Source organism: Bombus vosnesenskii, unplaced genomic scaffold (assembly GCF_011952255.1).
Source record: "Bombus vosnesenskii isolate JDL3184/JDL3185 unplaced genomic scaffold, Bvos_JDL3184-5_v1.1 scf7180000013262, whole genome shotgun sequence".
Taxonomy (NCBI): Eukaryota; Metazoa; Arthropoda; class Insecta; order Hymenoptera; family Apidae; genus Bombus; species Bombus vosnesenskii.
In genome coordinates, this window is record NW_022882922.1 from 5,430,024 (window position 1) to 5,443,903 (window position 13,880).

The following is a 13,880-nucleotide window of genomic DNA, read 5'->3' on the forward strand; positions in this document are numbered from 1 at the left end:
ATGTGGAGGAGGAGGAGGAGGAGGAGGAGGAGGAGGAGAAAGAGGTTACGAAGTTCTCCACGTGGTATCAAACTTCAGGGACGCTGGTTTATATGGGGCGCGAGGCTACGGGGCCCTTATGCCGCGTCGGCATCTCGATATTTATCGAACGTATGCCGACGCGGTACGATACTAAACACACCAAACGATTTTGGCCCTCGGCCGTGGGTAACAGCGAAGGTCACCGCGTAACCGGTCACGCTAGAGAATTAGAGAGCGATCGAGGGAACGCGAAACTCGCGCGCAAACTATAAATCTCTTAACTATATTAAAGAGTCGCGAAGTCTTCTGAGTCGAAGCCAAGCGAATAACGGTGGGAGGAGGCAACGGGAAACAGAGGCGAACAGAGACGAAAGAAAAGGAAGACGGAGATGGACGGTCGCGAGGGCCGAAGGTTGGCCCGAGCTGAAAATACTTGCAAGAAATATAGTTGCGTCTTATTTCTGCGCACGTGAGTACGTGCACAAGTGCATACGCGATCTACGTATTCGGCGTTACGTCTGTTTACATGGATCACCAGCGTATACGGCGGTATGAAATTACGAAAAGCCAACCGACCAGTTCTGTTCGATCATCGACGAGTAAATCGCGTTTTATCAGTCCCCTTTAGAATCGATTCGAACCGGACGATCTTCCAATCGACTCGATCAAATTCACCGTGTTTCCCTCGAATCGACCATAGACGCCAACCACTCCAGGTTTCTCCTGTTCAATCGTACCTGCGATACGTGTACGTTTCGCGAAGATAAGGATCGACGCGTGCATACAACGAGTCATTCCCTGCCTGCGCTATCTTCGCTCGAATCGTCAGAGACGGTTACAATAATTTTATATAATCGATACAATAGTAACGCGAGCTACGGTACGGTCTGTGCGACACAGACGGAGGAAGGGAACGGGATTGAAAAGAGAGGCGTATCGATTCGTAAAACGTTATTTACAATCGCGACCATAAAGTGACGCAGAAAACCCAGCGTACACCATAGAATTTAATCGTTTTTACGTAAATCGATATCTCGTGGTACACCGAACTATAATGCGTGATCACTTCCTTGATCGTATGCGATTACCGTCCGGTTGCTCGTTTTCACCCCGGCCGAGCGAGTCGTCGCCACCACCACCACCGCCACCACCACCGCCACCACCACCGTCATCGGGTCCGCGAGATTCGCTTCTGCTCGGAGAAAACATTCCGTTAGGCAATGCCGACAAAGACGTTCGATCGCGCCGTTTTCGTTAAATCGCTGTTATTGCTTCGCGTCTCGCGCTCCACGTTTGTCAGACCAACTCGTGTAGGTGGCATTCAAACGCGTTCGACTTTACCGCCACCTCTAACTGTCACCAATCACGAAAGCGAGCGTGCCTCTTCATTCGTTCTTCCATCTCTTTATATACGACACGATATATACGGTATACTAATTGTTTTAGTCGATCGATGTTAATTACTCTTACCTTCGTAAGACGATTTACGATGCCCAACGTGGATGGAAATACAGACGATACAGACTGGACGTAGTCTCGACGCACACCGGTTACTTTCGCACACACTCTACGAACGACAGTCTCGTATCCGTAAGACAGGTCTGTTTTTCCCGCTTTCCACTTGGTCGTACTCCACTTCTTCCGAGTCACAGATAACGTAAACAAACTTTTCGTGCGCGTGCCTGACGCGCACGCAAGAGAAAACAGACGAAGTAAAACGTCCTGAGACGCGAGGAAGCCGAGTCGCGCACGATTTACGATATTCCGGTAGAGAAGCGCGCACAACCACGCATCGATACAGTTATCGTGTAAAAAAAAAAGTTTGGTTTTCGATGCGACAATGGCGGTCTACACGCACGCACAATCGGTAACTGTTCTTGCACGAGCGATCGAGGAAAAGGCGGCCATAGCTCTCGACGATCCAACGAAAACAAGCGATCTCGTAACGTGGAATACGAGGACGATGCCGCGCGCTTACGATTCGAGTCAAAATCGTCCGGTCGGCGCAGAGTGACGCGCAGCCGTGGTACACCGTCGGCCGCGGGAAATTCAGGAAGCTCGTGTGCCGCTTAATGGTGGCGATACGATTATACGCTCGCGATGCTTCGCGTTTCACGGTGGTCTTTTTTCCTCTTCGACTTCGCCGGCTCTCTCGAAATCCTTTCTCCTGCACCCGGAGGGGTTCGTAGCGAAGGGGAAAGAAGAAGAAGACGACGACGGGTTGCGTGACACGAGGCGTGCGAGTCTTTGGCCGAAGCGCGAGGGAACACTGAACGTAACGCGCGAGCGGCGAGTCTCGGTTTGCCTAGCCTAGCCGCCACTAAACGCCACTATCCTAGGTTAGACACGCTCGCGACACTCTCCCTCCTCCTCCTCCCCCTCGCCATTCCCCTCTGCCATTCCACTCCTAGCCCGCGCGTCTTCCTTCTCTTTCGTACCAACAGTACTCTCCCTCTCTCTCTCTCTCTGTCCGGCTCTCGCCCCCTTCGTCCGTCTCGCTCTCGCTTCATCGATCTTGCGTCTTTGTCCGACTCTGTGGATCTATGTACATAGAGTACGGGGGGTACACACGCCGTGTGGATTCGGAGCGGTTGGCTGGTGGGGGTTCGTAAGGCCATAGCCACGGCCACCGAGTCGCACACTCTCGCAAACCCAGCAGGCGCATGCACGCACGTATACACACGTTGCGAACAGCACACATTGCCGAAGCGACCGTTGTCGCTCCGTTTCTCGCGTGTGCGGGCTCGCCAGCGCGCACACGTTTCTAGCCTCTCTAGAGCGCTTCGACGATCTCGTGTATCGTCCGTGTATCGCTGTCGCACGGAAGCATTTCGCGAGACTATTTTATAACCGGAATCCCGAGCGCGAGCTAACGAGAAAGTGGAATCGCGATGTCTTTCTTGTTTTTATTTCTACGTATACTGTTTCGTGCCTGTTGCGCCGTAGGATCTTTTAAAACGCGAATAAAGCCATCGAATTTGAATTAAGAATAGCCACGGCGAGTCCCGTCGAGGCTTGGCGCGACACGGTCGACTCTAAACGCGATATCACCTCCGTGCTACGAATATAAGTGCACACATAGATTCGCGCGTGTACACGTGAGAAGTTTAGAGCGAGCCGTAGCCGAGACAGAATATACATTCCATGTGTAATTTGTTCTATATTCAAGAGGCACTCTAGCGCGTATATGTGTGTCTATCGCGCGTATGTACAACGGAATATATGTCTTCATGGACGCGAGGGTGTACAAGAATGTAACCACCGTGCGACTCAATACAACAAGGCACACAATGTCCTCCTCCACTGACGTCCGTTTCTCTGCAAGCGTGTGCAGAACGCGTTGGCATTCAAATGACTATTTACACGCCTTGTTATTACGATGAACAAAACGAAACGCACGTCGCGGCGCTCATATTATCGAAAACCGTTTGAAAATCATACGAGCTGGCAAATCGTGCGTTTACTTATTCGTACAGCGAACAGAGAGCAAAACTCTTCGCACACGGTACACAGAAACGAACCGTAGCTTTCGTTCGACAGCTCCTCTGAAGCGCGATTCGCACGCAAAAGCGGAATAAATTTTCCTCCTCTTCGCCGGCGAATTTATATCTGACGGAAACGTTATCCAAAGGCTGATCGTCTTGTTATCTCTGTACGACACGGTGAGCCAAAGCGAATGCCAGATTAAGAGGCTATTAATGATCGTACGAGCCGATACGATACGAAAGCGTTGATCGCTCAAGTACGGTTATCGCAAGTTATTGCAAATTGCTGTAATTAACATCAGAAGGTGAGCGCGGTGAATTTGCTCCACCGTATTTCTTATCTCTTTGAAAAGAATGGAAAAATCATCGCGTTCGTTTTTTCCGACAGGTAACGTTTGCACGTACGACTCACGCCGTATCGTAGGGAAAAGAAAAAGGCAAACGCGGGATCCAGCGTATGTAGGGCTAAGGGTAAACCGAGTAGCGAGACTCCGAGTTTGGTCAGACAGGCAGCGTTAATCCACGTTCACCGGTTAGGTTCTCTCGATGGCTGCCACGGATGGCGGAGTCGATTCCCGAGACTTTCTAACGAAAGTGCAAGTCTTTTCTTCTAACCGGCTACCATACCGTGCAACAGTCCTCGACGCGACTTTCGCGCGTTTTCCGCGGTTTCCCGCCGAGGACGAAGACGTTCAACGCTTCCGGGCTGAGTCACCGCGTCTCTCGTAAGAAATATCTTCTCCGGTCGTTTAATTAAAAAAAAAAAAAGAAAAAAAAGAGCGAGAAAAAAAGAATATAACGAACCTTTTAATTGGCTCGCGTTTCTATTCGCGTGACCGTATCTTTCGTAGAATCGCTCGGTTAAATAACGCGATTGTTAAAAATATAAAGAGAAGATTCGAGAATATCAGTCAAGTGGCCGATAGTGGAAAATATGGAAAAAGGCAGAATCTGATTTAGGAAGTGACGATCGACCTTCGTGTTGATTCATGAATCTGAAGCAAACATTTCTAACGTTAAAACGTAGCGAAAAGGCCGCCTGCGGCACACAGTCAAGGTCTCGGCTCTCCTCGACTTCGCCGTGACATAAATATTCGGGGGCCTTTTGGGCCCACGTTGGTTCCTCGTGTCGAGGCACCCGAACTTGCCGGTCGAACGGGAGAAAGAGAAAAAAGCGCGACAGAGACAGAGGGCAGAGGAGAAAAAGTCCTTTGAAGAAAAAGAAATAGAGGAACCTTGCTCGTAATCGTCTTTACCGGGAACGAACGACCCTGAGTAGGAACTAAAAGATTAAGCCATCATTCCGCGACCAAAACCTTCTCCTCTCGACTATTTTCGAAGTGCTAACAATTCTATTCAACGTGACGAATCGCTATCGCATAAGCGTGGTCGTTGCATAGCGACGTTAATACAAATGAAGAATATAATTAAAAGTATCCTTCACGCTTCTATTCCCTATACACACAGGCCAATCTACGTTACGTACATCCTTCGCGAATAAAAAGCTCGGCGACCGGTAGATGGTAAATTTCTGTGTCTGACTGCACACGTAGCCATGTGTGCACAAAGGAAATAAAAGAGCGTTTGATCGCTTCGTTCTGGTTGCTCCTAACTCCGTGACATTCAAAGCTGACGCATAAAGAATCGCACGCGTTCTGATAGCGCGGTTTGCACACGCATTAAAGCATCGCACGACTAAGCCGCGCGCATACATGCCACACGTTCGCGCCGACTCGTCATCGGTGTATGTTCCGTACTAGACTTCATAAACTTTCACTGGCCTCTCACGCGTTCATTCTCTCTCTTTGGCCGTGCGTGCTCGGCTTCCAAGTCATAAATTCGGTAACCTCTGCGGGTACCGCCTCCTTGTGTCCCCGTCCTTGCGCGATCGTTCTGACGGGATCCAGAACTCTCGTGAAACTTGCCACGTTTCTCCGCTACCGGAGACATCCGTGCATCGGAAAAGAAGCAATGGATTCTACTAATATATAAATAAATGCACCTCAAAGACTCTGCGTATCCCCACTTCCGTTCCTCTTTCTCTCGCTTCTCTCTCCCGCGCTCTCACGCGTGGGACGTTGCCCCATTAGCGAAGCAGATATAAGTGCTTGCGAGAACGTAGTCAATTTAACGAGGTTAAAAAAAAAAATCCTCTCTCCCTCGTTTCTGACGCCAGAGGTTCGCGTACGGCTTCCCAAAGACAGCCAGACCGCACGCGGTTTGCGTAAAACACTGGCGTACTGCCGCTCCCGATCACTCTCGCTTTTCACCTGGCCGATTGACAAAGATTCCACCGATCGAAGAGCGATCGTGATACACGATCCGATTAATCCGACACTCGGAATACGTATACCCGTTGTTTGCCATTTTCCACCGCAATTCGCCGTTACTTCCGAAATTTCAGCGAGTCGACGTTAAATCGCTGCCTTTGCGCAGCGTTCAGGAGAAAGTTGAAACGGTCGAAGAACTATGACGTTCTCCTACCGTTTCCGTATCTCTACGAGAACCATCGTTTCATCGGCGAAGAATATCAAAATCGCGAGTAAAACATATCACGGACAAATGAAACTGAGTTTAACCGTAGTGGCGAAATACTCTTACTTTTTACCTTCCCGAAGACAGACCGGCGAACGCGGTTCTCCTCGATTGGTTCGTACAACCCACTCGGTCCAAGATCGGTGTTAACGTACGATTAGTGGGCCAGTGTCAGTCAACGACATCGTTTTGATGGTTAGCCGGTAGAAATAAAGCCGGAGAAGGAGACTGACTACCGCTCCGGTCGCCAAATACCGCACACGGTGAACCGTACATACGGGGCCACTGGCCAATATTTGGGCCAATGTTAACGTTGGTCTCTGTGCCGATTGCCTAATACCGGCTCGAGTCACAACGCACCTGATAATCAGAACGACGAGAAGGAACTTTCGTATACGAAATGCGTTACTCAACCTTCTACGTAACGATCTTTCGTGGACGTGTAAATACGCGACCTCAGAAGGATCGATCGATCGTCGTGGCCATCGGTCGATAGGCGATCGATCACGACTACGATAAAATTTAAAATCCTACGGTATTACGTCATCGTTTAACAGCGAAAGGAAATTGTGACGAAATCGGGGCCATCTTTCGTCATCTTTTAAAGATGTTTCGTTTAAAACTAACTTTCTTTAGTTTAACTAACTTCCCGATATGAAAATGAAAATTATGTCGAAAAAGAAAGCGCGTTAACGCTCGTTGAAGTGGATTCGCGAGCAAAGTTGATTCAGTTTCAGCAAACTGCCGTTTCCCTAGCGGAAGATGACGAACGCCTCGCGTCGTTTGGCATTCGGAAGCCATTATCCAGGTTTAATCGTACCAGCGCGGCGTCACGGCAAGACTTTCAAAATCTTGTTCTTGGCACTCGATCTACCTGCTCAATGGCTTGTAACTGTGGCCCTTGGAATTCACGCGTGTCATTGTGCTTTCTTCAGAGGCAACTTCGGCCAATTCGCGTCCACTTTGTGCGATACATTCTTATTATCCAGCAAAATCCTTCTTACGATTAATTCGCAACGGGAAGAATTTTTCCAGCGGTCGCTCTGAAAGAAGTTGTATCGTACGAATCCGCTAGACTCTCTCGGAAATACGCTCGCGGACACGAGTGGCTCGCGTTCGTTCGCTCTTAATGTCCGTGCCTGGTGACCCGTGGTGCAAACTAAACCCACCGGAGAAAGTTGCCAGATACTTTCTCGTAGCTGCGCTGCCTCCTTGCACGTTGGTCGATGCAGTCACTTAAACGGTCCCCCGTATCGATTCGATCGTTCGAGCCAAACGTTCCAAGCTCGTGACACTCACAGGTTCAACGAGTAAAAAAAAAGAGAAAAAAAAAAGAAAAGAAAAGAAAGAAAACAAACATACGATAAAAACTCGACGTTTCACCATTAAACGGCTAATAAAATAAGCCCGAGCGTTCTATCGGGAAAGATTGGAACGCGTATCTCGATAAATATTTACGATATCGCGTATCGAGATAATTCGAATATTTTCCATAGAAAATCGTTCATCTTTTTAGAAAGTTTTCTATCGTTCGGTTAAAACACCAAGCACATTCGTTGATTTTACGATTAGAAAATACCGGCGGAGTTTGAATTACGAATTCTTTTAAGATCATCGTCAAAAGAGAACGGCGGAGAGAGAGAAAGAGAAACGAGACGAGAATCGGTCGTTCGAAGGGAACGCTACCAGTAATATCGGGATGAATAGCGCGGATGCGCGGCAAGAATGGATCAAGGGACTGGCAAAAATATCGAACCATTCTTGGCCAGTCTTACGAGCTCGCGGCATTCAACCGCTTCGCGGACCAGCGACTTGATTTACTCGTTCGAGGGAACGAACTCGCCCGCACTTACATATACTTCAGAAAGGTATAGCCATGGCTCTATGTATAACCGAGCTATTATACACGCAGGTACATCGTGCGCATAGTCGTCGTCGGAGGAAAATCTTGGTCCTCCTACGCCTGTTCGTTAACTATTCATGCGCGCACCGTATAGCCCGCGGTCGACCGTGATGAATTGGAAGTTACACGTGCTGGAAAAAAATTATTTAGCCAGCCGCCAGCGCAATAAGTCATCCGTTTCGACCGTTTCTGTTTGAGATAAACCGCCCTGGACTCGGTTTAACGCGTGATAACGAAGGAATACCGATTGGCCGACTCTGTTCCCATCGATTATCCATCCTGTACGCACGATATTTTCTTCCATTCTTTCGTAATATCAAATTTGACACTCGAACGATTTGTCAGGAAACGCGAGAAACGTCAAAGTTGTCTCGATGGCACGCGTCTCGTGCGCCAAAGCGGAAAAACTTTGGCCGCAAGAAACGCGGCAGGTATTAGCCGGCGCTGAATGCGATTGGATTCTTCCCAAGGAGTTCTAAACGGAGAAAAAGGAAATATTTTCGTGGATGCATCTTCGAGGATGCAACCAACCGTGACGTAGCTTTCATGCTGCAAACCCTGTGACGTCACTCATTCGATGACGTGTGGTCAACCGCGGTCAATGCACCAGGCCGACGTTTCTTGCAGGGCACTATAATGCTCGGTTCACTGGCATCGTGCTTGTGTGCGTTTGTTCATGTACACAGGCTGCACCGCGGTGCATGTACGCGCGTTACACCGCAAAATACCGGGTGTTCGTAAAATCTGCAGTCTCTGTGCCTTGTCAAAGGAAACCGTTGGCGAATCGAGTCGTCACATCTTGAATATTTTTCCGATTTGTCCGGCCTGTTTCGTTTCACGTTCGAGTTTTTCCTGTTACCGAACAACCGATATCTGTCCTTAACGAGCGAGCAAGCGGACGGACGAGCGAGCGAGCGAACGAGCGAGCGAACGAGCGATCGCGGCTGCGTTAAAAATTCATACGCGATGACGTCGAGCGTTGCTTGAAATTCTTGCAACGTGCTACGCTTATGCCAGCATCAAAAATTCATGCACGTCGTTGACGCTGCTACCCTATATCCCTGTTTAACGAAGGTACGCTTCAACGTTTGTTCGTTCGCGCCTTTCTGTGTTTGCTATCTACGGATACCGTAAATATTACCGTGCAACCAGATGAACTTCGAAGATTAAAAACAGACAATCTCCTCGTCTCGTCGACAACGAATATTCTTTTACCACCAGACAATGGCCTAATTACGTACGAGGTTCTTTTTCGGTCTCATTGTCGTTTAATCGTCCAGTATCGGTGACAAAAAATGCGCACCCACGTGCGACGCCTACGTTAAAACGATGCTATAGGTATAGATCGGACAGTAGTAGGTGACGCGAGTTATCGAGCAAGTAGAATGGTCCGCAATATAGTCGGCCAAGTTCCGATAATCAATGATCGTGTGCGCGTGTACCGGATACGGGAATTGTTTACGAAGTGTGTAGAAGGTAGAGGAAAATCGCGATACGTAACGCGTGAAAGACAAGCTCGAGTCGTTGAGCCTTGGTATACGAGTAGGTAGATGGTATACGAGTTGTCTACGAGACGAAGGAAAAAGAAAATATACGGAGAAAAGAATAACAAATAGAAAGATAGAAAAAGGTTGGAAAGCGTACGTCGTAAAGCGAAGAAAAAGAAACGAGATTTATGGGATTTTGAATCGCGCGAGATCGGTATCCGCGACAGAGAGAAACGGAGAAGAATTCGGCAGAACAAATCTGTTACGTAATCCGCGAACGGTTTTGCTTTTGGCGTTGTCTTCGAACGAGGCACAACGATCTCCTCTCGTTTAGTCGTATCTTATCAAGATTCGTGAAATTTCGCGCAAGAACGATGCCTTTCGTCGATTCTTGTCTCGTCGAAAAATCATGTAATGGTGTGTCTAGAAAGCATGTAGCGAAAGGAGGTGTAACGTTCGTTGCATAAGAGCAAAAAACCATTGTGGACTATTAATCCTCAACAATTCTTACCGTCGCTGCTAATATATCCTTCGTTAGCAAAGAAATCCGTATGCCGTGTGAACAAACGACGGACACGGTCGTCTTCGTGCTTTCTAAAATCGTGTTGGCGATTCGATAACCGGAGTCTTGTTAACGCGCGGCGCGATTTTCAAAAAGACGAAACGTCCGGCGAGCGTGCTCGCTAAGAACCAGACAACTTTACATCGCTTGCTTTATTTCAGGAACCACGAAACGTCTGTCTGGTTGTCGTATACGCGCGACATCCTGAGCGTGATTTAAAAACGCTGAGAAGCACGTTCTCCCTCTATCAAAGAAAAAAAATGCGCACTGGTCGAAACGAAATTTACGAACCGATCGTGGAAGAGGCCAGTTCAGCACAGAACGCACAGAAGCTGTGTCAGCTAATAGCAAAGACGACGTAGAAGAGGACGTGATCCACGAGGAAGGAAGTCGGAAAAGAGGAAAAACCCGGCCGGGCTTCTCGTTTCCCCTTTGTCGTGCGAGAAGAGTGGCTTTCGTGAAATTCGTCCAAGTGAGTCTCGCAGGAGAGACGGAAAGGGAGACGTGACTTTAGCCATAAGCCGTAGGTAGGCCGCACAGAGCATGGACAAGCAAGTCGAGTTGAGAGGCGCGGACGGGCGGTCAGAGACCCCGCAGGGCCGGCGCAAACAGTACAGCATTACCCACTCGCTCGTTCTATCGCAACCTGGACCCAACAATGCTCAATAATCGTCCCTGTGATCGCGCCACCTTTTAACCGACAACCTGGAAAAATCGTCTGCTCTTTTTCCATCGGTTTTGCGCCTTTCTTTTTTTTTTTTTTTTTTTTTTTTTTACAGCCCGCAAAAATACACGTCGAAGAGAAGAGAGAAATACCAGACGTTGCGTCGTGGTTTTTTTCTTTGCGAGATCAAGCGAATCTAAAGAGTGGAATTGTAGGAAGAGAAAAGAGTCTTGGAACGATAAGACGATGGAGAGGGATCGTTACGAATAACCAAGAATAGATGGATGGTAAAAGACCGTAAACGATGAATTCGACAGCGATTTCGTTAATTTCACTTTTCATCGAACGTGCATTTTTTACTGTTCGCGATCGAGCACACAGGAACGAACGAGCGAGCGAGCGAGCGAGCAAGCGAGCGAGCGTGTATGCACAGCTCCACGGGACTTTCTCTGTAATTCGCGGCATAGTCTTTACGTCTCCTCGGAATTATGATTTCCGCGATTCGTTATAAATACGTTCAACGTGACGCTACATAATCATAACGCTTACCCGTTTTACGCTAACTTTCTGTAACCAGAAACCGCGCAATAATGTTCCTAATTTCGTCGCTACTTTCTCCCCTCTCCCTGTAGACTCCTTTTTTTTTTCGTTCTGGTATAATTAACGAACACGAAGAGCTTCGCGGTTATTAACATTTTTAATAGAAGCATCGTCGACGAGAAAGAACACCGAGAGATTAAACGAAGATACGACGCATCGTTAAGACGTAAACATAGCGCGAGAAGCTTCTACAAAGTTAATTATTACTCATCTCATTGATATCGTAAACGATTTCAACTTCGTACATAGGTGTATACATGGTATAATTTTTATGCAGGCTGGTGTAGAGGCGAACGAAAAGTCACAAGGCATGAAAACAAGAAAGAAGTCTAACTTCGTAAGAACGTAAATTCCGCGAACTCTCTAGTGCGACTATAGGATCTGCGTGGCTGGATTTCGAGCTAGATAGATGGTGCGAAAGATACCCGAAGGAAAAGTTAAATATTGACTGGCGCGGCTAGCTTTAACTTCAACGTGGAATCTTACGCGTCTATTTTAGTTCCAAGTAAAGGAATAGGCTGTCCGTTCCAACGTGTTTTGCTAGGAACATAAACAATGTACCAAGAATACTAGGCGCGATAGAAATCGCACGGTTAATGCGTTTCGATGGCACCCGCGGTGCGATCCACGGAAACGCTTTGGAAAACTCGCGAAAAAGAATTGGGACGCCGTCGGTCGTTTCGAAGAGAACCGACGCTTTTTCCACGATTCGCCGAAACTTTCGACGATGTCCTAGTCCGTCTTAAACCGTATACGGTCAATGATCCCTTCCTGCCCCGATTTCACCAATTTCGCTGAAAAAAAAAACAGAAAAAAAAAACGCCTTCTCGTTGCGCTACTAGCTTCGTCTAGTGGCTTTGCGTTTCCGGTTGATAGCTCGCGGACGCGATCGATTAAAAATCCTTCGAGAAACTCATTACCGAAAGATAACGCGAATTACGTATTACAGAAATTATTAACCCTTGACGTACTGCTCGCAACGTATGACTAATTAAATTAGAAACTCACGAAGCTCTAGATACAATCTTTCAGCCTAACATCGAATGGTTCGGCGAGTAATACGCGATTCATCCTCTGGATACTATAATATAAAGCGTAATGATCCTCACTCACCGATCGAGGACGCGCCCGTGACATCTGGATCTAGCTGATTCGCGTAGCTTTCTTCTACTCGATCGTCACCGAGAGACCGTCGGTCCTCTCTTCCGGTTCTTCGGTGTTCACTTCAAGTCACCAACTGACAAACCACCCACACACTGCACCGTCCTCGTCGGAAGATTCGTAATCTTCCAAGTCGCGATCGTTCTCTGTTACGGTCGTCGTCGTTCTCCACTCTCTGTGCATCCAGCAGGATCGAAAGAATATTCGTGAAACGACGGTGGAAGAGGAAATCGACGGGGGGAAAAATGGTCGCGGCCGTGCAACCGGCACGGTGTCCTTTTGCGATGTCACTCGGTACTCGATGTATACCGTATAGGTTGGAGCCGTGTATCGTTCTGTTACGTTCCGGCGGTTTAGCCGGCACGTGGTCGCGTACGAAACACTTTCAGTCTGGCCGTCGAGAGAGAGAGAGCCCACGCGTCTCGTGTGCTTGTAATCGCGCGTTCGACTGAGCGGCCGAGTACTCCCGAACTCCCCGGCTCTCGCTCGTGCCGCTCTTCCTGCTCGCGCTCGTCTCCTTTCCTCTCCCTCTAACGCACGCCGACTTCGATGCGTCGCCTCTCTCTACCGCGAGCCTCCCCACTCTTTCTTCGTCGCTCCAAAACGCCTTTTCGTGCATTTCTCTCCAATATTTCGATCCTTCTTGCTCCTTGTCTCGCGATGTTCATCCTTCCTTATCACTACGACTCTCCCCATCTCTCTCTCTCTCTCTCTCTCTCTCTCTCTCTCTCTCTCTGAGACTCGGACTTCTTTCTTCTTCTGTTTTCACATTTTTGCAAATATTACGATTATCCGGTATCTATATACGATAGCGCAAGTGTGCCGGTTGTCGATAGCCGTAACGATTACAGCTTTGTACGTTTTATCCGTAATTGTTAGCGACCAATGGCAGCATCAAACGCTTGTATTAGCTCGTGTTTCCTATTACTTGAGAGTTTACGCCTCGTTCGAATACTTTCCCTGCTTTCTTTCGCGACGTGCACCGTATTACGCCACTGTCAGTGCCGCTTAAGCGTTTTCGATTGATCGCCTCATCCTGCGTTCCACGCTTGTCGTTTCCTCGAAGCTCCGAGTTCGACGTTAAACTCGGTACCACGCGATTTTCTCAAGGCTTTCGTCCTCACCGACTGCATAGAAGGAAATCGTACGAAAGCCCAGCGGCTCGTAATCGTCGAAAGAGAAGCGTCTCGTCCATCTTCGTTCTCGACACTCTCATTTTCTTCTAGCTCGCTATCTCGGTACACTGGAACAGAGGATTTATTATCTGTTACGTCGTGTAATGTCTTTTGAGGCAGGTTAGGGTGCTTAACTCGACATTAGCCGTTGAGGTCTGCCCCCTACGGCGGCACTCTTCTGCATTCTGCCGGTGAAATCGGTTGACGCGCGATCAACCACCACGGTAGCAGTAAATCACTAACCGAGCATTAACTGTTGCAAACGGTTGAACGTTTTATTGCGTATT

The 13,880-nt window shown here is 48.3% G+C and overlaps 1 protein-coding gene across 4 annotated transcripts in view; it reads right to left on the reverse strand.

The window, feature by feature from the left end:
- The window catches only part of LOC117237274 (ecdysone-induced protein 74EF), a 143,446-nt gene extending 129,795 nt beyond the window's left edge, over nt 1–13,651 (reverse strand). Inside the window, exon 1 of one of the 4 annotated variants that reach the window (XM_033501501.1) lies at nt 12,371–13,651. The gene's annotated coding sequence lies outside the window, so the exon portion shown is untranslated. Of the gene's footprint in view, nt 1–1,491; nt 2,354–12,370 lie in introns of those variants that run through there. The other 3 variants (XM_033501080.1, XM_033501337.1, XM_033501162.1) reach the window with 3 other exon arrangements.
- Nucleotides 13,652–13,880: the final 229 nt, after the last annotated feature.